Source organism: Dendrobium catenatum, unplaced genomic scaffold, assembly GCF_001605985.2.
Source record: "Dendrobium catenatum unplaced genomic scaffold, ASM160598v2 fragScaff_scaffold_458, whole genome shotgun sequence".
NCBI classification, from domain to species: domain Eukaryota; kingdom Viridiplantae; phylum Streptophyta; class Magnoliopsida; order Asparagales; family Orchidaceae; genus Dendrobium; species Dendrobium catenatum.
Window position 1 is genome coordinate 342,192 of NW_021318920.1, and position 8,689 is coordinate 350,880.

An 8,689-nucleotide genomic window follows, 5' to 3' on the forward strand; every position below is an offset into this window, starting at 1 on the left:
TAGTAAAAGTGGAAATGACATATGGGAAAGGCTTTTTATTACTTATGAAAGGACTAATGAAGTAAAGCAATCAAGATTAATTATCTTGTTATATGGCTATGAATTATTTTGCATGAAACCCAATAAATCTAATTCTAAAATATACATAAGATTTACTCAATTAGTCACTTATTTGTATGCATTATGTAGGGAACTAACGAATGCTAAAATGGTCAAAAAAATTCTTCGTTGTTTGCCTACTACTTATGATGCTAAAATAATTGTGATTATAAAGTCTAATGATTTAAATGTTTACTCTATTGATAATCTTCTTGGATCACAAATTGCTTACGAGTAAGGAGTGAGTTAAAAGAAGATTGATGTAGGAGAACAGAGAAAGGAGAAGAATATATCACTAAAAGTGGATGATTCAGAGAGTGATCAATCATTACCTGAGGAAGAGGATGACATTGCCTTATGAAAAGGCAATTCATGAGTTTTCATAAAAGGAAGCAAAGGAGATGCCAACAGTGGAATAGAGGTAAGTTCAATAAAAATATTAAGGTTTCTAATAATGTGATTTGTTATGAATGCAGGAAACTTGGACATATAAAATAAGATTATGCAAATCTAAAAGCCACTCCTAGCAAGGAGAATATAGAAGAGGAAATAAATGTGAAGAAGGTCAAGAAGAGATTTCAAAGAGCCTTCTGGCGGACTCGACTTCAAATTCGTCAGAAACAGAAAAGGAGGAAGTCACCAACCTGTGTTTAATGGTTGATGATCTTGATCAGTCAGATCAATAAGAGGTATGTGACTTGACCTATACTGAATTACTTAAAGTTTTCGAAAGAATACATGATGCATATAGAAAACTTAAGAAAATGCATGCTAGATTGAACCTCTGGTGGTCTAAATGGTTCGCCATGTTCATGCTGCAGCGGATAAGGGTAGTAATATGGGTAAGGGTAAGGAGGGCGGGGACCAGTGGAAGGACCAGCTGCCTGTGATGATAGTGGGGGGTAATATGGATAGAATGGAGAAGCATGTGTCTGATCTGGAGAGGGGAAGTGAGGACTCGTCGAGGGAGGAGGGTAGTGGCCAGAGAAGTATGGAGGTACAACAGGGGGTGGATCTAAATGTCCCTGACCCTGCTCACTCGGGGACTGCTGCCGGCCCCTAGGTGGTGGTGGTGGTGTAGGTACATCAACAGGTGGAACTGAAGGTCCCTCACCTTCATCAGGCTGTGTGGCTCTACTAACAGTAAACTTCTTCCGCCGGAACTTTGAGGAAAATGATTTACGAGGAGGATCATCGTCTGAAGCCATCTGTATTAAAAGAAACAATTAGTAAAGCATTGTAATATATAAAAAGTACAAATAAATGAAGCAATTAATATCGCCCTCTCTCTACCCCTCTCTCTTTCTCTCTAACTATCGCTCTCTCTCTCTCTTGTTCTCCCTCTCTATCCCTCTCACTCTCTTCTCACTCTCCCTCTCTTTTCTCTCTCCCTCTCCCTCTCTTTTCTCTCTCTCTCTCACTCTCCCTCTCTCTCGCTCTCTCTAACACTTGCTATCTATCTATCTCTCTTGTTCTCTCTCACTCCCTCTCTCTCATCTCAATGCTAGCTCTTGTTCTCTCTCTCCCTCCCTCTCTTTTCTCTCTCTCTCTCACTCTCGATCTCTTTTCTCTCTCTCTCTCTCTCCCTCTCTCTTGCTCTCTCATATATCTCTCTATCTATATATCACTCTTGTTCTCTCTCTCTCCCTCTCTCTCTCTTTTATCTCTCCCTCTCTTTTATCTCTCCCTCTCCCTCTCTTTTTTCTCTCTCAATCTCTCTCTTCCTATCTTGCTCTAACCCAAAGTCACAATTAACAAATTAGATCCATCATTACTAAATGAACATTTAATAAATAGAAAATTTAGATCTACCCAAATGATTACAACATTACCTCTTGCATATGCCGAAATTACTACCTAAATCATCCAAAATATTAAAAACTCTTGCAAATGTCTAGTGAAAACAAATAATCAAAGAAAAACATTAAAGAATACCTTAAATTATTGATTTTTGTTCAACTCATATGAAACTTAGGGCAGCCGGCGGCGTGAGATTCGGAGTGAGATCGACGGCGGCAAGTCAAAGCAAAGGTTGACCGAGCGAGAGGCGGCCGGTGTGGGGTCGGCGGTCGGAGATACTTCGTCAGCGGCGACAAACGGAGCGCGATCCAGCGATGCGGGCGGAGGCGACGGGAGAGCGACTGAAACGAGAGAGAGAAGGAGAGAATAGAAATGAAATGCGAGTTGCGGGTCTGTTCGTTTTAGGGCATTTACCGGTGGTATTCCAGCGGTCCGGACCGCCGGTACCATTATAACTAATCAGCGGCGGCGCAGTCGCCGTTAAACCGCCGGTTTATATTGACGTCCGACTGTTTGCCGGCGGTTGTTAGACCGTCGCTAGTACCAGCGTCTTTACAGAACAAACCCACCAGTTAGGCCGGCGGTTTCGAAACCGCCGGCAAAACTGCCGTTAAAATAGGCGGTCAATAAACCGCTGGTTAGAACCGCCGGTAATCAGCATTTTTCCTGTAGTGTCAGTCCAATGTACTCAACTCAAATTCTAGTGAAATCTTTTCAACTAGGCTAGGCCTCGTGGTTTTTCACCTTTCCAGGATTTTCCACGTAAAAAATCTTGTGTTCTCTGTGTGTGAGCTGGATATCCATACAATGCTAAGATATAGAATTAAAACTCTTTCGCCGCGTATATTCTTGCATGCAACAAGGTTATTGTTATTAATGTATGAAATCTCACCATATTAAAGTTTTCATTAACAATGGCTTCTTTTTCTAAGTTCATGATAATGCACTTTCCTTTTATTGGATTGGTTATTTTAATCAAATTGCTTATAAAAACAGTAGTTAGCATCCAATACCTTCTTTAAAAAAGGTCTTCTTTAATTAGGCTTTTCTTATAAATAGGTATGACCATCAAGCTAATTGGAAATTTGATTCATCTTGCCTCAATTTCTCATATTGATCATTGCCTAAACATCAACGCATATACCTTCTTCTTATTATTATTTTTCTTTTTGAAGCCATATCTTGAAGATTAATTAGGTGAAAGGTGCCTAAATTCTCTTCTTTTTTTCCAGCATATTTTCTTAAATTTATGTTTTTATATTTATTTTTTTTATTTCTAAACAAGCCATGCAAAATAGCATTTTTTTCCCTTCAATTTTCGGTTTTCATAATAATGTCCACATAAAACTTGTTATTTTGGAATTTTCAAATAAATTATATATATATATATATATATATATATATATAGTCCTATAAACTAACTATGGAAAGATTCTTTCTTCATTTTTCTTGGAGAGCAAGTGTAAGAGTGATTTGGGAGAGTGTTTTAGAGAGAGTTCTTGCGAGTGGAGTGGAAAGATTCATCTGACTATTGGTTATACTTGATAATCATTGTATACAAAACATTTGTTACCGATTCACATAAGGTTTGTACACAACAATTTTTAAATATTCTTGTACACTCAAATTCAAAATTTTAGTTTTTAGATGGTTTTCATGTCTTTGATATAAAAGGTCCTGTAAACTGACGTGAAAAAAGTCTTATCTTTGTGAATTTTCAAGAACAAGTGAAAGAAGAGAGTGTTAGAGAGAGTGTATGAGAGATTTCTTGCAAGTAAGTTTGAAGGGTTCCATAAGGTTACTCAAAGTAAGGATTCTTTTGTTTTTTGGTGATTACTCTTCTTTTCTTCTTTCTAGTTGCTCGAGAGAAGGTCTTTAAAGAAGATCAGATACTATGTCGACACATAGAGAGATGAATAGACGATGGTTTCTACAACACTTAGAGAGTGTGAAAGGATGACGATTCTTCCTACGACACTTAGAGTGTGAAAGGACGACGGTCTCTGCCACACTTGGAGAGTGGTGAAATGATGACGGTTCTTTTGCCGACACTTAGAGAGCATAAAAGGACGATGGTTCTCTATCGACACTTGGAAAGTATGAAAGGATGATGGTTCTCTTCCGCATCGGGGATTGGTGGAGGAGTGGATTATAAAGGCTTATTCGTCTTACTATGAGAGCAAAAGAAGAGACACTTTAGTAATAGTGCAATACCTGAAGAAGGAGGTTCAGGGAGTGGATGTAGGTCGTATTTAACTGAACAACTAATAAATTTTTGTGTCTTTTAATTTTTGCATTTAGTTACTGCAAGTTTATTTACTATGGTTGAAAAGTTATTTTAAAACTTAAATTAACTTGCTATAAAATTCAAAACAATTTTCTATTTAAAAATCCAAGAGAATTTTTTAAATTACCAATTTACCCCCCTTCTCCTCTAGTTAGCATTGGGACGATAGCTTAGGTTTAATACTTATATGGAATCAATAATAGTTTCAAAGCTTTGTTTCAAAACTATAAGTTTAGACTACTTTTTGAAAAATGAGAATAGCTACTTTTGGAAACTGAAACACACTTGAAGGTATTTGATCACTAGACCTCTATTATTGACAATATCCATTTCAATTTTTAGAAAAACATGCATGTCTATATTTTTACAATCACTTGATTATCGCATGTGAATTTTTGTTCAAGAAGATATACTAACCAGCTAGATTAGTTATTGGTATTAGAGTTGACCACTTTATTGTTTGGACTGTAAAAGAATTTGATTTAGCACAATTAAATACAAAATATTTCAATAGTTTATTTTGTCACTTAAGTTAAAAATTACATGCGGCTTTCTACTAGTAAAAGTGGAAATGACATATGGGAAAGGTTTTTATTACTTATGAAAGGACTAATGAAGTAAAGCAATCAAGATTAATTATCTTGTTATATGGCTATGAATTATTTTGCATGAAAACCAATAAATCTAATTCTAAAATATACATAAGATTTACTCAATTAGTCACTTATTTGTATGCATTATGTAGGGAACTAACGAATGCTAAAATGGTCAAAAAAATTCTTCGTTGTTTCGCTACTACTTATGATGCTAAAATAATTGTGATTATAAGTCTAATGATTTAATGTTTACTCTATTGATAATCTTCTTGGATGCTTATGAGTAAGGAGTGAGTTAAAAGAAGATTGATGTAGGAGAACAGAGAAAGGAGAAAGAATATATCACTAAAAGTGGTGATTCAGAGAGTGATAATCATTACTGAGAAGAGAGGATGACATTGCCTTATGACAGGGCAATTCATGAGTTTTCATAAAAGGAAGCAAAGGAGATGCCAACAGTGGAATAGAGGTAAGTTCAATAAAAATATTAAGGTTCTAATATGTGATTTGTTATGAATGCAGGAAACTTGGACATATAAAATAAGATTATGCAAATCTAAAAGCCACTCCTAGCAAGGAGAATATAGAAGAGGAAATAAATGTGAAGAAGGTCAAGAAGAGATTTCAAAGAGCCTTCTGGCGCTCGATTCAAATTCGTCAGAAACAGAAAAGAGAGGAGTCACCAACTGTGTTTTAATGGTTGATGATCTTGATCAGTCAGATCAATAAGAGGTATGTGACTTGACCTATGCTGAATTACTTAAAGTTTTCGAAAGATACATGATGCATATAGAAAACTTAAGAAAATGCATGCTAGATTGAACTTCTGGTGGTCTATGGTTCGTATGTTCATGCTGCAGCGGATAGGGGTAGTAATATGGGTAAGGGTAAGGAGGGCGGGGACCAGTGAAGGACCAGCTGCCTGTGATGATAGTGGGGGGTATATATGGATAGAATGGAGAAGCATGTGTCTGATCTGGAGAGGGAAGTGGGACTCGTCGAGGGAGGAGGGTAGTGGCAGAGAAGTATGGAGGTACAACAGGGGGTGGATCTAAATGTCCCTGACCTGCTCACTCGGGGACTGCTGCGGCCTAGGTGGTGGTGGTGGTGTAGGTACATCACAGGTGAACTGAGGTCTCACCTTCATAGGCTGTGTGGCTCTACTAACAGTAAACTTCTTCCGCGGAACTTTGAGGAAAATGATTTACGAGGAGGATCATCGCTCTGAAGCATCTGTATTAAAAGAAACATTTAGTAAAGCATTGTAATATATAAAAAGTAAATAAATGAAGCAATTAATATCGCCCTCTCTCTACCCCTCTCTCTTTCTCTCTAACTATCGCTCTCTCTCTCTCTTGTTCCCTCTCTATCCCTCTCACTCTCTTCTCACTCTCCCTCTCTTTTCTCTCTCCCTCCTCTCTCTTTTCTCTCTCTCTCTCACTCTCCTCTCTCTCGCTCTCTCTAACACTTGCTATCTATCTATTCTCTTGTTCTCTCTCACTCCTCTCTCTCATCTCAATGCTAGCTCTTGTTCTCTCTCTCTCCTCCCTCTCTTTTCTCTCTCTCTCACTCTCGATCTCTTTTCTCTCTCTCTCTCTCTCCTCTCTCTTGCTCTCTCATATATCTCTCTATCTATTATACTCTTGTTCTCTCTCTCTCCCTCTCTCTCTCTTTTATTCTCCCTCTCTTTTATCTCTCCCTCTCCTTCTTTTTTCTCTTTCAATCTCTCTCTTCTATCTTGCTCTAACCCAAAGTCACAATTAACAAATTAGATCCATCATTACTAAATGAACATTTAATAAATAGAAAATTAGATCTACCAAATGATTACAACATTACCTCTTGCATATGCCGAAATTACTACCTAAATCATCCAAAATATTAAAAACTCTTGCAAATGTCTAGGTCAAATAATCAAGAAAAACTTAAAGAATACCTTAAATTATTGATTTTGTTCAACTCATATGAAACTTAGGGCAGCCGGCGGCGTGAGATTCGGAGTGAGATCGACGGCGGCAAGTCAAAGCAAAGGTTGACCGAGCGAGAGGCGGCGGTGTGGGGTCGGGGTCGGAGATACTTCGTCAGCGGCGACAAACGGAGCGGATCCAGCGATGCGGCGGAGGCGACGGGAGAGCGACCGAAACGAGAGAGAGAAGGGAGAATAGAATGAAATGCGAGTTGCGGGTCTGTTCGTTTTAGGGCATTTACCGGTGGTATTCCAGCGGTCCGGACCGCCGGTACCATTATAACTAATCAGCGGGGCGCAGTCGCCGTTAAACCGCCGGTTTATATTGACGTCCGACTGTTTGCCGGCGGTTGTTAGACCGTCGCTAGTACCGGCGGCTTTAAGAACAAACCCACCGTTTAGGCGGCGGTGAAACGCGGAAAACTGCGTTAAATAGCGGTCAATAAACCGCGGTTAGAACCGCCGGAATCAGCATTTTTCCTGTAGTGTCAGTCAATGTACTCAACTCAAATTCTAGTGAAATCTTTTCAACTAGGCTAGGCTTCGTGGTTTTTCACCTTTCAGGATTTTCCACGTAAAAAATCTTGTGTTTCTCTGTGTGTGAGCTGGATATCCATACAATGCTAAGATATAGAATTAAAACTCTTTCGCGGCGTATATTTTGCATGCAACAAGGTTATTGTTATTAATGTATGAAATCTCACCATATTTAAGTTTTTCATTAACAATGGCTTCTTTTTCTAAGTTCATGATAATGCACTTTCTTTTATTGGATTGGTTATTTTAATCAAATTGCTTATAAAAACAGTAGTTAGCATCCAATACCTTCTTTAAAAAAGGTCTTCTTTAATTAGGCTTTTCTTATAAATAGGTATGACCATCAAGCTAATTGGAATTTTTGATTCATCTTGCCTCAATTTCTCATATTGATCATTGCTAAACATCAACGCATATACTTCTTCTTATTTAGTATTTTTCTTTTTGAAGCCATATCTTGAAGATTAATTAGGTGAAAGGTGCCTAATTTCTCTTCTTTTTTTCCAGCATATTTTTCTTAAATTTATGTTTTTTATATTTATTTTTTTTATTTCTAAACAAGCCTGCAAAATAGCATTTTTTCCCCTTCAATTTTCGGTTTTCATAATAATGTCACATAAAACTTGTTATTTTGGAATTTTCAAATAATTTATATATATTATATATATATTATATATATAATATATAATTATTTTATATATATATATATAGTCTATTAACATAAATAATTTAGATAAAAATTTAAAGTTAGAGACTTAGCTTGAATAAGTATAAAAATTGACTTAAAATAGATGAATTTTTTCTTTTCATGAAGTAGCCAAAATGACAATGACATGGGGGAGAAGATAAAGTACAAAATAGAGAAAATGTGTTGGAATATTTTGATATATTGTTATTAAATTTTTAAAATTATAATAGGTTAAAATAATTAATCATTATAAAAATTTAATTATCTTTACAACTTCTATCATGACCATGTGCCTCTCAATTTTTTATTAATATTTTTAAATTTATTATACTAATTTTGAACTATTATCAATATTTAATATTTTATGGAAATAAATTTATGAGAAAAAATATTTTTAAATTTTGGTATTAAAATTTTAACATTTTATCTTTCAAAATAGTTATAAATATTATATTTTTCTTCATGCAAATTGTTAGATAAAAATGAATTAATTAATATGCATTTTTTTAAAAATTTAATTATTATAATTTTTAAAATATAAAATAAAAAATAAATTTTGGAGTTACTTTTTTTCATATAAATATCTTTAAATTTTTTACCCACTTAGATAGGTTTAGCTGAATAAGACAATTATATATATATATATATATATATATATATATAATATATATTTCTGGCGATAATATAATTCAATGGAATTTAATAATATCATAAAA